The 19,409-nt window shown below is 50.9% G+C and overlaps 1 protein-coding gene across 2 annotated transcripts in view; it reads left to right on the top strand.

The window, feature by feature from the left end:
- SMG6 (SMG6 nonsense mediated mRNA decay factor) overlaps positions 1 to 19,409 on the top strand; it is a 117,899-nt gene that overhangs the window by 72,650 nt on the left and 25,840 nt on the right. The gene's annotated exons all lie outside the window — the stretch shown is intronic.

Below are 19,409 nucleotides of genomic sequence, written 5' to 3'. Positions count from 1 at the left end.
GATCTGGGTTGTTAATCACTGTTTAAGCAGAAAAACTCTTGAGCATATTTTTAAAAGTGCCTTTCTCCAGCTGAAGGTAAAGGAAACTTGTTGCAAACAAGCACTAGTATTGCACGAGGACACAGAATACAGCCCTGGAGAAATCTGCAATGTGGAATAATAGTTCAGGCTCTTAAAAGGGGGGGTGGGTTTAAAAAAAAAAAAATCCTGCAATAAATCTAGCGAGTGGAATCTGAGGGAAATGATCCCATCTGGAAAACTCCAGCGCTGGTGCTGCTGAAGGCTTAAGGAGCGATGCAGATCGCAAAAAGAAAACCCTGCAGTCTGAGGATGACAGGCTTCTTAATTGATGTCCATTGCAACTGGTACTCTGCCAGTTTATGTTGGCCACGTTCCAGCGTGCTGTAATTTTGGGGCCAGGTGTGAAGCATTTCTGTTCCGTCTTGTTCCCAAGCACCTACAGAAGCCTCACACATCTCACTTGAGGCTGCAGCCCTGTAGGAAACAGCTGTACAGGTATAGGTGAAAGGAAATGTCACAGCTGGGCTCGGGATACTCCCCCGTGCCTTGCCTAGGGCTCCGCTCAGGAGGCTGTGCTCCCCCTCTGCGCCGCGTTTGAGGAGGTGGCCACTGTCACAGGCACACCTGCCTGTCTGTCAGCAAGGTGCTTTGAACATCAGCGAGCTTCTGGGAAGCATGCACAGGTCAGAAAGCTGGTGTTCAACGGGAAGCCCACGGTGGTGCGCCTCGGTCACGGAAGTGGGGAGCCAGCCCGGCAGAGCCATGGGTTCTGGCTAGCAGGAGGTGTGTGACCACCTTGTCTGATCTCCTGTCCCTTGAGCAACCTCGGGAAAATTCCCAAGGGAACAGGAGCAGACCCTGTGGAAAGCAACCAAGCCTTGATTTGGAATTGCCAGGGCTCAGAACCCATCAGGATCTTTATTGCAGGAGTTAATTTCAATCACTGTTAAATATGTGTGTTATTTCCCATCTTGTTCATTCATTGTGTTTCAGTTTCCACTAACTGAATTTTGCTGTAGATTGAGAAGTCCTCCACTGCTCTGTCCCCTATATATAGAACTGTCCCAGGCCCCCCCCATCCCCACCTTCCCTTTGATAAGCTGAACAGATGGAATGAGAGACTTGAAGGTCTCTCAGGCCTGTCATAGATCCCATGATCCGTTCTCATGGCTCTCCTGAGCTGTGGCTGTCCGAACTCATGTGCTGTTCTGCGAGCGGCTACACTAGCACGAAAGGAGGACTCTTTTTGGACCTGGGTGCCGCACTGCTAGCCACCACAGCCACCGGCCGTGCCGTGGCCCAGCGCAGCCCAAGGCGCTGTGGGTTCCCTCCTGCGTCACACGGCCAGTTGCTGCAGCGCTCCCGCTGGCTATCGGCGACCCGCAGTCTTTGCTTCTGGAGGCATAACGCTACGTATGTATTAAATACGTGCTGTATTAAACAGCACGTTGTTTGCTCGCGACCAGGTTACTTGGCAATTTGAATTTTCTGTCTGTCGGTGAATTGCTCTCTTCAAAGATTAGGAGAGGAGGAGACAATGCCTGATCTATAGGCTTTATTAGTAAAGGTTTCCTTTGTCCAGGTCACTGAACCTATTTAATCAGCATAAGCCCAAGCATCCTTCCCTGTGGGCCCTGCTGGAACTGCCCTCCTGTTCACAGTAACATTTTGAAACCTCTGTTGACCAGATTTTAATCCACTCCATATTCATGCACTGCAGTCGCTATGGCACGTTAGCTTTTCACCTCCTCTCATCCCGCCATGCAGAGATCTCAGACAACTGTCTGCCTCGTGAAACACAGCTGTGGCATCAAGCTGGTGAGACGGTGTAGAAGACAGAGTGGTAGTTCAAAGCTGCAGGAGGGCTCTGCCACGGTCGAGCATTAACGGATCTCATAGCAATTGCTAGGCAGGCATGAGTGCAAGGTCTGCTTGGGAACATGAAATGTTACCTCTAATCCAGCACCTTTGTGCAGACCTGGAGTCCTCCTGCTGTTTTGCCTCCCTCCCTCCATCCCAGAGGTGATGGCTGGTGTGTGAGAACTGCAGTCTCCCTCCAAGGTGAGGAACCACCTGCCAACGTGTTAAGATCCAGTTACACATGTTCTCTTAATGCATCTGTTAGTGAGCTTGAGAGTTGCTTTGTGGTCTGGACAGGGCTTACAGGGAGGTACGAGTTTCTGCCTCCCAGGCAGCCCTATCTCTTGTGGGGGGAAGCAGGAGGGAAGAGTCAGCAGTTGATGGACTCAATCTCTCTTACCTTTGAGATGCCTCCTTCCTGGTACGTGTGGGGAGTGAGCGATACCCTGGTGCATGGGGAAGCCTCTTTTGGACCTGTAAGTCTTTGTTTCCCCAGCTACAACCTGAAATCCAAGTTGTAGCTGCCACACAGATCTCACTGTTTAGCACCCAGAAAGACCCCGGCTTTGCCTTTGGCTCCAAGGAGAATGAAGTGCTCAGAGCTGCAGAGGTGAAGGCAGGGATGTGTGATCTGGAGAGTATCTCTGCTGCCTTTGCCTCAGCTCTGTGTTTCATGAGAACTCACTCGAGTAGCACATGACGTTTCCATCCCTTCCTCCCCTGCCTTCCCTCAGCCTTGGATCCACCTCTGCCTCTCCACCAGGCTCATCTTGGACAGGACGTTTTAGCCACCGTGTCAGCTCCAAGCAAATCAGGCAGTCTGGATGCGAGCTGTTGCATGTGTACCAACATGTGTGCTGTTCTTCTGCCAGTGCTGCACAGTTTGAATCTGGTGTCAGCAAAAGGCTTTTTTAAAGTGTTTTCTGGAAGCGTGATGTGATCATCAGTTCAAAGCACAGACTGACAGAATAAATCAGTCTTGTCCCATGCCTGGTTTTGGTCAGTACTGGATCTTTTTGTGCAGATCAGATGATGCTCGTTGTTGAATATCCTCACTTCTGTCATCATCAGGCCAGGTTTATGTAACAAGATGGAAAACTTATTTGTGTTCAGTCCTTTTGTCCTAAGAGCTGCCTCCAGAGGTTCTGTGTAGTCTCAGCACAGACTCTTGGGAAACGGGAAATGTTTTATTCAGGAAACTTGCTGACCACGTGGTCCTGGGGTCAGCGTCAGACTGCATTAGTGGAGTGACCTAGGGAAAGAGAGACAAAACATGAAGTCTTCTGTGCAGCACCTTGTTAGCAGGGTTGGCTGTTGAGATGTGGCTGTATTCTGTGCGCAGCATTCGTTTCCTTTGGGGTTTTTAAGCTGGTAGTGGCCTAGCTTCTGCCACATTGGCACTTTTTCACCTGGCACCTAGTGGCACAAAGCCTACTGCACGCTGGCAGAACATCAGTTCCAGATAGTGCAGAGCTCTAGCTATAAAAGAGGTATTCACCATGCCTTTAGTGTATCCAGAATGACATATTAGATTTGAGACCTCTTGGAATTTGCTGATTAGTCTGTAAGTGTATTGAAAGGCCTCATTAAAATACCATTAATGCTGGATCCCCTCCCAATGAGCCATCTCTTATTGCTACCCAGAGAAACTTTGAGGAAATGGAAAGGCTGCTGCTGGCTGGCCAAGCCGTTCCCTGGGCATGAAGCATGGCCTAACCTCAGAGAGTCTTTGTGGTGCTGCAAGACTTAACGTGGCGCTTCTGATCATGAGAGACGGCCTGTGGACAGGTTGCCTCTTTGCCTCATGTTTTGCCCGCTGGGATACACGCTGACTGCTCAGACTCTGCACTTGGTTACTAGACTCCATCCTTAGCCTCGCTGCTCGCCTCTGCCCATGCCTGAGCTTTGGGTGTGAGCCCCATTTCATGGCACTTCTTACGTTTTATCTTGGATCGAGTGGCATGCTTAAAACTTCCCCACGGTACGACTGTGGTATCCACCAGCGCAGCTATTGGAAGGACCTCAGGAAACCTGAAAAAAGGCCCAATTAATAACTCCACATTGTTATCTTGAATAAGAAAGATCCACGTCCTGGGAAGCTTGCCAGAGAAGTAGACTTGAAGGAATGCAGGGAGTGGTCGGCCCAAATAACAGATGTGTATCTGCTCCGTCTCTACGGGAGACGGAAGGTGACCTCTGTCATTGAGCTCTTAGCCGACTCGCCACGTTTCTGTACGTGGCCGGACCTCGCTTTGTTTATGCGGATGCCGAATCCGTGTTCAGGGCGTTGGGCTGAGTCTGTGCGAGGACAGAGAGCCGAACTCCCCCGTCAGACCGCAGTAGTAACCCTGCGGTGTCGTCATGCTTTCACATCCCAAGTCCGAAAAAGAAGGCTCCTCCATGGTCTTACTTACTGTTTCTTTTTTTCGTCGTCATTGAAGTCAAAGCACTTCCCAGGCATTAATGAACATATCTCCACAACACGTTATGACATAAGGAAAAGCAATTTCCTTGTTAGAGATTGGCAACAGAGGTACGCGAGGCTGAGGGACTGAGCCGGGTCCCACAGGAAGCCTTAGCTTCAGGATGAGAACAAATCCCCGATACCCAGAATTTCAGCCCAGTGCCTCAACCCCAGGCCACCCTTGTCCCTTAGGAAAACGGGGGTACTAGGTGAAGGTTCACTTGGAAATGTTTAAATTCTTCCCAAACGTAAGTGTTATATGAGCAAAGTTACTGCTCCTGGTCTAACTATATCTGCAGTGGGACATTAAAAAGGCTGAAAATATGACCATATAACTTAATCAGATTTTTCCCCTGTAACACATTTGCAAGTATTGACTTAGAAATAAGGTAACGTCCATAATTTATTTAAATTAACAGAATTTGCTGTAAGATATTGCATACCAGCATTTTACATAAAACATTTTCTCCACCGTGTAAGAAGCATTTGTCTCTAGGTTTACATATTATAATTTTCCTGTAAATGGGATAGGTAGAGGCATATATAAACACAAGTTCTTAGTATGGAGACAAAGGTATTTTCTGAGGAATTATTGTATGCCTGGTTTGTTCAGCTTCTGAAATTTTGCTTCAGTATTTATCTTAAGAAGAAATAGTGTAATGCTTATTATAGCATTTACTATTATTATTGAAGAGATTTATGTCTATAAACAGAAGAAGATAAGAGTTTGCTACATCTTTCTAATACTGTGTCAGTTTGTCTAATATCTGTCCCACATGTGACGTTTCATTTAGAAAAGTGGCCACTATGTAGTGCTTTCCAGAACGCATCAGTGACATGGATACTGATGTTCATTTTTGGAGTTGATACAGTGACCTACCCGCTGCCAGTGACATACCACATTTTTGATGCTGAAGTCACTTTTGCAAATCATGTTTGCACTCTCAAGTCATCTAGATGCTTCTTGAACTTGTACCCGTTGCCAGTTTATATTGTTAGCTCTCTCTAGTACTAGCAAGTTTTTTTTAGTTCAGCGTCTGTCCTAATGAGCACAGATTTGATTGACACCGATCTGAGCTTTGCAGAAACCTCATGGGCCAAATGCTCTAATCAGGCCAGTCTGTGGGAGCTGAATTTGCTCAGAAGTTGCCTGTTTCTCTAACTGTAGCTGCAACCTCCTTTCAGACACAGGCATCCTCACTGGCTGCCCTGTGACTTGAGAGTTGCTCCCCAGTGACTGCCATCACGTGAGAAAGACTAAAAGATCCTGCAGGTATCAGCATCTTGTGTGGATGGACACTTGGTGTTTTGGTTAGCTTGGTGAAGTATATAGTACCTGCTATGCATGCGGGAGGCTAGTCGTGTGGGAAATGCTGTTATAAGAGAGAAATCCACTTAGGATGGAGGGCTAGAAGGTAGGAGTGGTAGCTGATCTCTGTACGGATGTGTTGGACTGTTGTATCATTGCAAGTGCTGCAAGTGTGTAGACAGAGCAGTTGCTGAACAGAAATATGGGCAAAGAGGCACAAACTTTGGCTGTGGACAGCAAGAGCTTGCAGCTTCAGTGGTACCAGCAAGTCCTGATGTGCTGCTGATCTCTGTAACTAGGAACGGTCTCCCATGGCCATACCTGGCCATTGCTGTGAGGGAGTTAGAGCCTGATTTCCAAGCCATTACGTGCCTAATCCTGTGTCAGTGGAAGTCTTGGGTAGCTCTCGGGTATTTTAGAGACTGTGAATACCCAGGGCAGCATTTCTGAAGATCTCAGGAACAGATGGAGAAAGCCGAACATACTTGGAGTGAGCAGCCACTGCTCACCAGCTTCCCTGCCCTTGATGTGCTGTGCAGTGTCGCGTGCGCTGGCTTTTTGTGCTGCATTAGTGGGACTGGTTTGGTAGCAGGAATACACAAGAGGACCTGACAATCCATTCATACTCATTCTTTCTGATGTCCTTTCTGCTCCTACTAGTTAGGTGAAAGTTGGTCATCTGGCAGGGTGGCCCCTGTAGGTTGCTAAAAGAAAAGACTTGGTGTGACTGATGCACATGTTCTGTTTGGTTTTGGAGAATGCCTTCCTCCCATGGTGGGATCTAAACATCTTCAGCACTAAATCTATGGAGACAGCAAAGCCCCTATAGTGGACGACACTCTTTGCTCCACAGCACCTCTGGCCGTCCTCCCTTTTTCAGGGTGAAAGCCACTGCTTTGGACAACAGTTTATTTAAAGAGGGTTTTTTTTTATGTTTTGCATGTCTTTTTTTGTCTAAAATGAAACAGCTTGGGATAGTGAAATGTGAGGACAGGAGCGAAGTTGCTGGAACTTCTGAGAGACCTAAAGCATATATGCTAACGGGATAATCTCTGTCATGCCGCTCCATGAACAACTTCTCATACGAACTGCACTGCATGGACTGTTCCTCATCTTGATGAAATCCTCGAAGCCTGGTTTAGATAACTTCAGGGTATTCTGACAATGCAGAGGAAGCCTGGTAGATTGACTGTCCCATCCTTGCTGGGGCAGTGCTGTCCCCTTCACGCAGGCACCTCACTCCTTCTGTAGCTAGTGGGTCTCATGTTCCCTTGGGCAAGATTCCCGCTTTTCAGCTCTTCCCAGATTTCACCTCGGTTTCCCCCTTTTTAATAGGAATGCTTGGCCTCTTGCACTCAGACTCGGGGAGGAGCAGCTTGTTTCTGTAGCTGGCCTGGTGCCAGATGTCATCACTTCAGGCAGTGCCACGCTGCACATCTTCAGCAGTTTGAAATGGAGAGACAGAGAGAGACAGATAAGATCAGCAGCTTTAGGTGATGGCATTGTTTCAAATAAACCATGCATGACCCAAAGCTTCCACTTCAAATGGGGAATGAAATTGCTTCATCCTTTGACAGCTTGCTCCATGAAAGAAATTTATCTTCACTTAATTGCTTTAGATCCCAAGAGGCTGTGTACAGTAATTTCTAGGAGATAATTATATCAAATTAAAAAAATATGTGACTATCCGACTGCTGAGCATGAACGCAGTGGCCAGAGAGCAGGAAGGAAAGAGGCACCAAATCTGAGTCATGCTCACAGGTTATCGCTTCCTGCTCGTCTCGTGGTCCACAGGCATGGCACCGCGAGACCACAGGGGAGAGGCTGCCGCGAGGATGGACTGGGCGTAGAAGTGCTAAGCACGGTGCTTGGAGCCGGAGACCTGCTCTCCTGGGAGTTTCATCGGGGGCCTGCTCCCTCCTCTAACGTGGCAGCGGCTCCCATTGCACGTACCTTGTGACTTGGGGACAGCAAACCTCGCGAGGCAGAGCTTGGCAATGCCTTTATCCGGTTATTTCTCCTGTGTAGTTGTACAGTAGAGCTGAGGAACAAGAAAGCTTGTTGATTTAAAAACATGTATATTTAGAAGCAGAGTGTAAACTTCCTGCCAAGGCTGGGATTGGATTCTTGACTATGTTTGAGTTTCCAGTTTTCATTTCCTTTGCCCTCATACTTAACATTGTGTATCTCCCAGAGTGTGCCCCAGACTAATCTCTCCTTAACCCTCCCTCTCCCCACATTTTTCTCTCATTATTTGCACATCAGTTCCAGTTATTCCAGGAAGCAGCGTAACTCCTGAATTGTCACTTGGGACACAGGCAGTGCCATGGTGGAGCGTGGGCTGGTGCAAGCCTCCTCTGTCCCTCTGGAAGTAGGACTCCTACTGGAAGGGTGACCTCGAACCCCAAGCAGTGGCAGACCCACACGGGGATTACGGCAGGGTTGGAATTGTCGGCAGTTGCTGATCCGTGGAAGAAGACAGGCTCTTTTGTTGCTGGTTGAGATCCTGAAGGGATATCCCTCTAGTTGTGACTCATGGGAAACAGAATCGCTGACCAGGTCCAGGAGGGGTAAATTGCTACATCATCTAAATCTTCCTCTCTCTCTCTCCTTTGATTTAAATCAGGCTCTGTGCCCACCCCGACTGCTTCGTGTGACAGCTCCTCATTGCTTGTGCAGCACATCTCCTGGGAACATAAATGATTTTGTTCCCCTAGGGCTGTGACAATTTTTTTGTGTGATCCTGCGCAGGCTTTGAAAAGGTTGTCAACAGGCGTGGGCCAGAACGGAGCTCCTCCCCACCTCTGTGATGTGCAGGCTGGTTTTTGAAGTGCGGGGCTGCTTCAGCTGTTCCCAGGAAGTCTGCAGGGGAACTGTGTTTGTACTAAGGAGGTAAAGTCCCTGTGTGTTTCTGGAGGGGATCCACTCAATGGGCTCTTTGATGTCATCTCCATTTTTGGACTTACATCAAGCAAGTCTAAAAAAGAAAAAGAAATGCTTTGGCTTAGCCTAGAACATTTGCACCTGAGCAAGATGACCTGTGGCTGTCCTGGTGTCTAAGGCAGAAATCCACGGCCATAGCTAGAGCAGTGTGGGAGGCGGACGGCCTGGTCCCGGCCGCGGCATTCAGCTGCGCTCCCTGGGCGCGCTGGCTCCCAGGTTGTCTTGAATGGTGAGGCAGAAGAGTTGTCACTTTAAAAATGTCTCCTCAAGGCAGTCCTCAAGTGTAGCACTGTCCTTGTGTGCTGGTCACGATGCTGCTGACGGCTGTTCTCGTACTGTCCTGGGTGTGGACAAAACCAGTCTCGGAGATGTTATCTGGGGTAGCGTGTAGTTCGGTTCATGTGTGCCAAGCTGAACAGCATCTACCTCTCCTTGCATCTCTCGAGCCTGAGAAATCTTACATTGTTGGGATGGCTGTCCCCAAATGTCCCTGTATTTCATGCAATTTCTCCTAGTCCAGATCTCATGGTACTGGCACAGGGCTTAGGTTTAATCATATTCTGGCCTAGGTGCCCAATGTCAGCACTTTCAAATAGGTCGCGCATCCTGATTTGGACTGCCCTGCAGATTGTCGTTATGTTTTCTTGGCACATCGCAGTGGTTAGAGAGGCATCCGCTGCTGTCCTCGGTGACCTCTGCAGCCCAGATAGCCTCTGCCCTTTTGTGTTCTCCTGCTGGGAGCAATCTGTGACAGGCTTGAGGCTCCAGTCCCCGAGTCCCAAGCTCAGAGAGCAGAAGACAGGAGAGGAAAGGAGGTTCGTGGCAGCGATCTTCAGTAGTCTGTAACAGGGAGACTCCTTTCCTCTAGCACAGTGTCGTTGTGTGGGCACATAGCTGTGTAGCTCAGTGACTACCCTGATGCCCCAGCCTTGTGATACCTAGCAAATGAGCAACTGGGAAGGGATGCATTGTAGAAGACAGGGTGAAGCAGGACTTGGTTGGAGGTGAGGACCACCTTTGGGAGGCATTGCATGGCCACAGCCTTACCAGCCAGTTTAATAAGGCCAAGCCCAGGCCTTTTGGCCCCTGGGGGTAAGAGGGGAACCTTTGCTGCTGTGGGGCTTTTCTTTGGCTTCCCGTAAAAGTTATGTTAGCAGCAGTCACTCCGTCCCCATCCTCTTGCCCTTCTTTTCTCTGCTCTCTTGACATACTTCTTTACTTACTCTCTTTTTATTGCTGCCAGTGAAGAATATATCACCTAAAGCCATTTCAAATACAGTTCCTGCTCTTAATGATTTTAAAGACTAGCTGCCCTCACAGCCAAAGCAAGGAGCCTTGGGGGACAGGCTGCAAGGAGCTGGGTACCCCAGTGCAGGAAGTGGCAGAAGAGCATTTAAGAACCTGAAAATACAAGGAGCTCTCATCTGGCTCGAAGCTGCTGCTCACAGCGCAGTCGGCTTTTTGTTTCAGAGGCCACGAGTGAATGAGTTAATGATGATCCCAGATGGCTTCAGAGTTTGCCTCTTGCCACCCCTTCCTGTTCCCCCAGGATCTCAGATGGTGGCGGGAGATGAAGTAAAATTCTAGAGTTTATTGTAAAGTTCATCTCTCTCCCTAAATCGTGCTGGAACTTGTGCATGCTGTGTTGGCAGCTTCAAGGGGATGCTACCTGGTAATTAATTAGTTGTCAAGAGACAGCCCAGAGGTTCCAAGTCTTTATATTCTTGCTAATAGAAATTGCTCTGATTACATTTTCCCCCTTGACTGGAGGGCTGAAGAGCTTGGAGCAGGAGCTTTGGTCCATGGGCAGCTGGAGCAAGGCTTCCTGTCCTTTGTTTGGACTCCTCTGAACACGCTAGCACATGCTTTCAGTGAGCGTGAACCCAGAGGGAGCCTGGTCCTGAGCCCTGTCTTTGCCAGCCAATTTTGCTCGTGTTTCTTGTCAAACACCTCCCCTGCATTTGCAGATGAACCCTGCCACGCTTCTCCTTCAGCTCCTCCTCGGGGTCTGCTCTTGGCATCATCGTTCCCACTGGCCTTTCTCCCTGGAGCCCCCTCCCCAGCCTGTGTAGCAGGGGGGCTTTGCATGATTTCTTCTCAGGGTCCCTTTTTCTGGACTTAGAGAAACATTCAGTGTCCACGGTGATTCCTAGAGAGTTTCTCTCAGCCTCACTTATATCATCTTCTCTTTATCTTTGGTTTGTCTCTGTGCTCCTGGAGTTAGTCATGAACAGATTTAGCCTTCTTCTTATGGAGAGAGAAGTGTGGTTATGAGTTATGTGAGAGGTGTCTGGATTTTGGGGTCTTGTCTCAGTCAGGAAAGCCTTGTGGGCTCCTTTGTGTGCAGCACTGAATGGAAATGGATTATCCAATGGTTTGTTAAATGATCGTTTGCATTTTCGCCTGCTATTCTATGGGTATTTTTTCCATTTTGCAGAGATTGTTTTCTCTCCTAACAACTCTCAATTCTCCATCTCCCCTTTGCTGACCAGTTCCCTTCTCTCTTCCCCTCCAGCAGCCTGGTTGTCTCTGACGTCTTGAACAGCTTTCTGCCCACCCAAATTTAGCATCATTGTAGATGAATCCTGTCATCCATCCAAACTCTCTCCCTTATCGTGCTTCTCTGGTCAGCACCATCGTTCTGGACTGAACAATGTTCAGTTCCCATCTGTGTGGGACACATAGCCCTCCTCCTTCCTGGCAGCAGTACACAGTCATCTTCTGTTGCCTCTCTCTCAGCAATACACTGAAATCAATCCTTCCTTTGGCTCCTGGAAGTACTTGTCTGGGTACCAGCTACCAGGGTTGCTGAGTGACACAGGAGGGGGGCCTACAGGAGGTGACGGTGGCCTACCAGCCATCGAGTTAATGACCAGGCATACGAGCTTGTGCAGACCTCTCCGGTGATGCAAAGTGCCGGCAGTCTCCTGTCCCATCCCAGAGAGGAGCCCAGGACGGAGCTTGCTTTGTCCCCTCGTGTCTGGGAGAGCCTCCGGTTTTCGGCCCCTGCGGAGCAGCCGGAGTGGGTGGGCACGGGAGTGGGGGCTGTTCTCACGCCAGGCAAGGCGCAGCGGGCAGCGCATGAGGCTCCGGGTGCGCGAGAGCAAAAGAAGCGCAGCCCTTCTCCTGGCCAGCGTGTGCACGACGGGGGGAGCCTGGGACTGGCTCCTCGGGGGCCTGCATCTGCTACCTTAGCGAGCAGCTCTGCCCCGGCTGATCCCAGGAAGCGTCCCATCCGGCGTCCCTTTGGGTGCTGTAAATAAGCCCCAGCGAGCGGTGCTGTCCTGCCGGATGCTCTCACGCCTGCCGGTGCCGTGCTTTCCCTTCCCACCCCCAGGGAGCCCGGGAGCCAGGGTCGGGCCCACCTGATGTGGCGCGTTCGCAGACATATGGTCCCTTCTCTTTGTGTTTAGTTAAGTGTGGGAGGACTCGCTGCTATAACTCCTGTAGCTTTTAAGCTATTGTTATTGCTGATATGGCCCTGCAAGCAGACGTGGCAATTTTACAAGCGGGCCCTGTCCCTAACAAAGGCAATTAGGATGTTATTCTATAGTAGCTGGGGGGAGAGAGATTTGCAGTGTCTGGAAGGAGCAGTCTGGAAAGGGCATAATCTAATGCAGCAGATGAAGACAAAGGCATTTTTAAGGCAGGAAGTGGTGAAAACGAGGGCATGAGCTGAAGCGCTCACGGGGCAGATGCGCAGGCGGGAGCGGGCTGTGGGAGCCCAGCAGTTAACCAGGGCGCGAGGCAGGAATAACCAGGAGAGCAGACGAGACTCCCTGGTCTCGGTGGTGTGGAGAAGTGTGGCAGGCGAAGGCCGAGAAGAGCAGGGTGCTCTGTGCTTGGATGGGAGATGATTGTGCTGGGTGGCAAGGGCGAAGGTTGCCGCATGCCAGAACCCCACGGTTTGGTAACCACTGGATCCTGCAAAGGAGTGAGCAAAGGAGGAGACGGAGGTGACAAATGGGGCAGGAGTGGCACAGGCCTGTGGACTGTGAAGTGATCTTGAAGCTGTGGAGCTGGTGCAGGAGAGACCGGGGGACGGAGGAGAGGGTGGGCAGGGACATCACTGCCCTGCGGTGCCGTGTGCTTTACCAAGGGCCAGTCAGGAGGCTGTTTCTAGCCACAGGGCTTGAACTGCATTTTGGGCTGCTCGCTCCTTCCTTGCTTGGCTTTTCCAGCCTCTGAGCTGCCTCTCTGTTTGTTTGCTTGCGATGATTTCAGTTGTTCTCTATTTTAGCTTGTGACCCCGAGTGCCTGGGCTGGGGCAGGCAGGCACCGTTTTAAAGCCGCCACTTGGCGGCAACAACTGTTCAAGTCGCAGAGCAGCACCCATCTAACCCCTCTTTTCACACACTCGGAGCTTCCCAAACATTAACCTTTGGATTAAAATTTTCCATGCTTGGTCTCTCCCCAGATGTGATGTCTGAGCTTTGGTTTGGGTTCATGTTTTTCGTGTTTGCTGGGTTTGTGTTATGGGAGAATGAAAGAAATACTTTTCCCATTAAAAAAAAAAATCACAGCCTCCCTTTTTTTTTTTTTTTTTAATTCGGGGATGCACCAAAAATGGCTGAAATTTGAAACTTGAAGCTGAAAATAATTAGTTTGGCTGCAACGCACTCCTGTGCCTATGCCAGCCCCATAGCGCAGGCTTGCAGGGAAGCATCCCCTCTCCAGGTGTGCTGTGCCGTGGGCAGCACTGGTGCAGCGCACGCAGCCGCTTCCAGGTACGCGCAGGCTCTGCCGGCAGAGCCAGGAGAGCCTTCATGTGACTCAGACTGAGTAACTCCAGATTTGGAGGAGGGTGGCTGTTTTTTGGTTTTTAGGAAAAAAAAAAAAAGTTGTTTTTCAGGCTCCACATGTAGGATCATGAAGCGCCGGGGAAGCACGGGCTCCCGAGCTGCAGTGAGTCAGGCGCAGCACTCAGTGCCCTGTTTTCAATCCTCTGCTCTGTGCATAATGTCATTGTCAGGAGATTGCGCACCGTAGGCCTGGGTGTACAGCGACCCCGTGGTGGGAGCACCGCGGCCCAGTCCTGACTGACGGGCCTCCGTGCGGTGCGGTTGTTGCTCCCGTATTTTCTTCTGCAGGAAGAACAGAGGCGTTGCCTTGTTTCATGTGTCAGTGGCTGGTGGCTGCACCTTTTATTGTCCCGGAGCCAAACGCTCTGGTCCTGCTGTTCACACCTTCTTGTGAACTTAAGGGCCACCTCGAACACACTCAGATGCTTTGCATTTCCCTAGGTTGGTTTTTTTTTTTTCTTGTCTGGCTGCAGCACCCCTTCTCTCCGCTCCAAGTCTGTGCACTGCTCATCGGGTGGGGACCTGCTCTGTTCACACCAGTGCTCGTAATGTCTGGCCTGCAGCTCTGCCAAAGGCCGAAATTGGCTCTCCGTACATGGCTGGATTGCAAGGACAGTGCTGGATGGAGGGTGGAGTGAGCGAATACCCCTCTCTTCCTACTGTGCTTTCAGGAAATGTCTCTAATGCAGCTGTAAGTGTGAATGAAGTCAAAAGAATGGATCGGTGCCCCCGCTCCAGCCCACCCCGCTCGTCCAGGCCCATCCAGAGTCCCCACCCTATTGTTCTGGTTCAGCTCCTCCGTTTCGGGGCAGGGGCCCTGCTCGGCGCTCGGCGTCCCGGTCCCGGGAGGAGGAGCTCTGCAGAAAACAAAGACGCAGCAAATAGTTTTTCTCTCGCAGACGAGCTGCCGGTTCCAATTCCTCGTTCCCTTTCCTAGGTGTGTTTGCAGCTCTCAGCCCGGCTGGAAGCGAGCGACTCTGAGATACGGGCCATTAATCATGTGCCAAAAGAGCTGAGTATTCGGTATAAGTAGCAGAGCAGTGTTTGCTGCTTCCTTAGAGGCAGAGCAGAATCCACACGGGCTCGACTGCTGATCTGGTTCATAAAGTTACCTCGCTGGTAAGCTAGTGAAGTGTGTCTTGCTTGGAGCAGCCCCTCCTCAAAGACGACATGGGCTTTCAGGCACACGACTCCTTCTAACGTCATTGGGAGTCCCCTAAGTGGCAGCATTTCGCTGTAAAGCAAAATACAGCGTTTGTCCCTCCCCGAAGTGGCTGCTGGAAGTGGTGTGAGAGCTGCTTCCCGCCCTGCCCCGAGCCGCTGGGAACGCGCTGCCCGTGCGGTTCCTGCGGTGGGTGGAAATGCCAGTATTGCTAATATCTCTGGGGCTGTGGTGTCGCAGCCGACCAAGCTGTGGTGGCATTTTTCTGATGTTATTACATTGCCTTCCGTATCCCCACCCTCTTTTCAAGGGAATTCAGTCGCAGCCCAGCTGACGGTCGGAGGAGTTCCTCCCCGCACGCGGCAGTGTGCCCAGCAGCGCCAGCCCACCAGCACGGGCACTGCCCAGCCCTGCTAGCCGGCCCTCCGCGTGGTCTTTGCCTGCTTGTCATTTCGAAGAAAAAGCTTCAGTTGCTTCCGCTGCTTCTCCTTTAGGGCGGTCCAAGTGCCCCAGACCTCCCCAGCAGTGTCTGGGCGCCAGCGAAGCGTGCGGAGCGGTGGTGGGCAGCTTGGAGTTGACGTTGTTCAGTCTGGTTGGGGGAGCGGAGGTTTCACATCTCATTGCTCTGACTCAGGTATCTGCCTCCTCTGATGTGGGCAGCCGTCGGCGAAGCTTTTGCCCTGTTTCTGCTGTTGCTGCGTCGCTCCCTCGGGATGGTGGGATTTGCAACCAGCCTGGGAGAGCTCCCCGAGTGCTGCCGTGCTGTAGTGACAGGGCAGGGGCTCGAGTCCCCTCGCTAAAAGCAGCATTACAGGAGCGCTATCTACCACACCGCTACGCGTTCAGCAGTTCCACTAAAATCAGTGGGGCAAGCGTCCAATTTGTGTCCTAGACTAAAAAGTCTGAAGGAAATGAAACACACGCAACCTGATAGAATAACACGGGGCCCGACTCAAGTTGGCATGTACATGTTAACTCCGGTTCCAGGCTGCCCCTCCCCATAACTCACCCCATGCCTGGGGGTCAGCTCAGAGACCCTCAGATCTGCATTTCCTCTCCCTGCGCTCCGAAATGGCACGGCCAAATTCCCTTGGCATGGGGGGCTTAGGAGAGACCTTTTACGGTATTTATTTGATTGTGTTTTTCTGACTGAACGACCTTCTCTGAATTCAGTACCATTCAGCCACTGAGACTAACCACTATAACCAGTTTCCCTAGAGCCGGATCCCAGTTCAGCAGGTCTGGATTGTGACCCTCTGAGAATTGCTTGCGTTTGAGGAAGTGAAAACACAGGCAGGGTGGCTGCAAACAGCAGCCAGGTGGGAACTGTGCTGCTTTAGGGGGTTTTAGCGGTTTTCATTGAACAGTCTCCTGTAGACTCAGAAATCCCAAGTTTCCTAAAAGAAAAGGCGAAAATTCCAAAGACTTTCATCCCAGTTCAAATATCAACCAGGGCAAGGAACTGGGGAAGTTACAGTGGGATCTCAGATGACATTCTCTGAAAAGCAAACTTAATAGAGTGCAAGTATGAAATGGCTCAGACAAGCAGTGGCTGTGCCCTCTGCGTGGGCTTGGCCAGCGTCTGCACCTCTTCCTCGTCTGCGCAGATTAACGAAGGCCAGCGAGAGTGAATCACAGGGTCTGCCCCAGGAGCCCCTCCACTTTCGAAGCCTTTGGCACCTCTGCGAGATATTTAAATGACAGACAGACATATAGGGATCTGTAAATACTCATTTGGTGCCAACTAAACCACAGAGAAGATACAGCATTTGTGGTCCAAGGAAGTTTAAATATTTGTGGTCAAACTTAAAATTCGACATAAAACTCTCATCTGTGATGGAAGGCGTCCAGGAACTGCATGGAGAACGTATAAGCTGTGTAAACTCACAGAAACGGCTTCCAGATCGGCTCTGCCAGGACGAGGCAGAATGTTCTAGCTCTTACCTCTTCTCTCCCTGCCGCTGCTGAGGTCGGAAGTCACATTTGCAAGAGGATGCAGTGGCCTGTGTCCGTCTCCACGGGTAGAAGTCCACCATGTTCTCGATGTAGTGGGCTAACGTGGTGGTTTCTGTGCCGCCTGTAGCAGAAGGCCTCCACATATGTCATGCTGGAGAGGCGAAAGGTGGGCAGTGCAGATGGGTAGGTGGATGCTCTAAGGGTGAGGTCTGTTTTGCACTTATTTTTACCATTCTTACATGAGAGACCCTCAGTCCTGCTCCCTGTTGCTGAGCTCTGTGTTTGGGCTTTCCTTGCATCTCCCAGCTCCCCCTCTTCTTGGCCCTCTGCTACCTCAGACGTTGGGTCTTGTCCAGTGGGACATGAATCTTTGAGTTACTCTGTGGGTCAAATCACGGAGCAGTTGTCTACATGGGGAAATCCTTGTGAAAGAACTAGTGTTATCAGCTGAGAGTGAAATGTCTGTTCTGCCCGGGGCCATTGCATGATGCCGTTATCTGCTCAAGGAGCACCTGGGTCAAGCGTAGATGTAGGATCCGGAGGGGCTGAGCTGAGCCTCCCCGCAGCGCTGCAACGTGTTGGCACGGCGTGCTGGGGACAGATGAGCTGCTCAGCAGGAACTGGTCGCGTTCGCTGTTCAGGGCTTCCTCCCTCGTAAACTCCCCGCGAGGCCAGCTCCCTCCAGCCACTGCTCAGGAAGTGCTTTCTGAACCTGGGCGATGTCCACAGCTCCCCTCACGCAGCCCGTGCAGGACCTGGGCAGCGGGGGGCTGCAGCACCCCTTCCCAGCGCAGAGATCAGCCTCTCTTACCACCCCACAAATGCCTTTACTCAAGTATTTGACTGGACAGATAAAAGTACTGTTTACCCCACAGCGCAAGCAGCTTGGAGTTGGCTCTTGCCTTTTTTCATGTACCCTGGAAAAGGGCTCTTACTGTTGCAAGAGCACATAGAGATTTGCAATCTGGAGGTTGGTTTGAACATTCGTCTGCTGCATTTCCCAAATTCCAAGAGAGCCAGATTCTAGTTCTGGCAAGAGAGCAGCTTTTCTGGTCACCAGCAGAGCGTGGCCCCCCGAGCAGTTGTGATCCTGAGACGCTGTGGGGATGGACTGGCCTTGTCACCAACGCCGGCGTCTCCTGGAGCTGTGGCCTCAGAGGAAGGGCAGCGTGTGTCTGTTGGGAGCGGAGCAGTCCCCTTTCCCTTACTAAGCAGTCCTCCCTTCCTCCACCGAAGAGCCTGCTAACCGCTTTCTTATCTTTCTTAACTCTGCAAAACAATCTCTGGCAAGGCAGGCATCCTCCGAAATGGCAGAGGAAATAAATTCCCCCAGTCCCTGAAAAGGAAAAGATTGGAGACTCCTGCAGCAGGGAGAGCAGTCCATGCCCTGGGAAAGCTGAAGCTAGTGCCATACTGACTTCAGTGAGGATACAGACCTTGCCTTCCTCCTTCCCTAGCCTGGGACGCTGGGTTGGGGGCAAATTTTCAGGGACTTGTCTTCCCTGGTTAGCATTGCCAGTGGGATCTGCAAGGGAGGAACAGAACGGGCTCCCTCTGCCTTGTCTTGGCATTATCCTATTGCTTGGATTTTTCTCTCTTTTCCCCTGGGAAGTTCAGGGATGTGCTGGGAGCTGGGGAGGAGCCGGGGGGGGGGGACACTGAGATGACTATAATAGGGAGTCCCTGGCTGTGACTTGCAGTTTCTCCCAGAGTTGTGTGCCTCTGTCACAGGCCTGGTGGAAAGCCACAATTTTTTAGCCCCTTGTTCTCCTAACTAGCAATTGAAACGCATGGTCCTGTGCTCAAGACTTCACCTTAGAGAGCAGAAAAGCCCCAGATATTTCACAATTGTGGGAATCAGTTTTCCCAGCACCGAGTGGCCTCTGCGGTGGAATGCAGTGGAAGCTCTGTACTGGGGCACTTGGCCGCGGGTTGCAGGGAGTGGAAGTGAGTGCTTTCTCCGATGGAAATTCCTGCAGGGTTTTATTGGAGGCAACATTTTGCAATGTGGGGAAGCCTGTAGCTCTCGCTGTGCTGCTAGAGCCGTTGGCAGTGTTGCATGAAGACACAATGAGAACTCAGCCAGGAGCCGTGCACACAAATCAGATGAAACATCTCCATCACTCTGTGGAGATCTCCTGTACTCCGTCATCTTCCCTGGGACTTTTCACCTAGGCCAAAGTCATGCTTTCTTCTCACCTTGCTGTTGCCCAGTAGGAATGGGCTGCCAGGGGTAAAATTAAATAAAGCTACCACCTGCCTCCCAGCTACCAGCTGTCAGATGCAGCCTGGAGCCAATCGCTCCCTGTTGTGAATGCTGCTGCTCACTGGAAAGGAGTTGGAGAGAGGAACTGACAAAAAGATTCTTCAGCACACTTAACAGGTGAATAAAACATCAGGACAAGTCTTTCCAAATGTCAGTGAAAGCCAAAAGCTTGGTTTGGAAACCATTGGAAACTTTCCTCTCTGGAGCTGTGTAGCTCCTCACACTTCAGAAGAACAGTCCTGAGCTGGCAAGTGCACCCAGATCTCTGGGTCGTCCTGGGCACAGAAGCATGAGAGGAACCTGGAGGACTGCTTTCAATCCAGAGTCACTGTTTCTGATGACTTCAGCACTGACTTTTCCAGCAGGAATTGCTGTAGTCACGCAGGTTCCTGCAGTACTCTTGAATGCATAGAATGGGTAGACAAGCAGCTTTCCTGTCCCCTGGTAAGCTGTGACCAAGGAAGGGAGGATTTGAGAGGAGCTGGCCATGTTGAGGATCTGGAGGAGCTGTGAGATGTTCTGTAGGGCAGTGCCAGGCTGTGCTATGACACAAAGTATTTGCGGGATGTAGACTGGGACCAGTGGCAGTGTAGGTTTTCCATGCGGAATTTAAGTTTCTTCTGGCC

The sequence above is a fragment of the Apteryx mantelli genome, chromosome 22 (assembly GCF_036417845.1).
Source record: "Apteryx mantelli isolate bAptMan1 chromosome 22, bAptMan1.hap1, whole genome shotgun sequence".
In the NCBI taxonomy this organism is placed as follows: Eukaryota; Metazoa; Chordata; class Aves; order Apterygiformes; family Apterygidae; genus Apteryx; species Apteryx mantelli.
The sequence above is the reverse complement of the archived record's forward strand: the minus strand, read 5'-3'. Positions and strand labels throughout refer to the sequence as shown.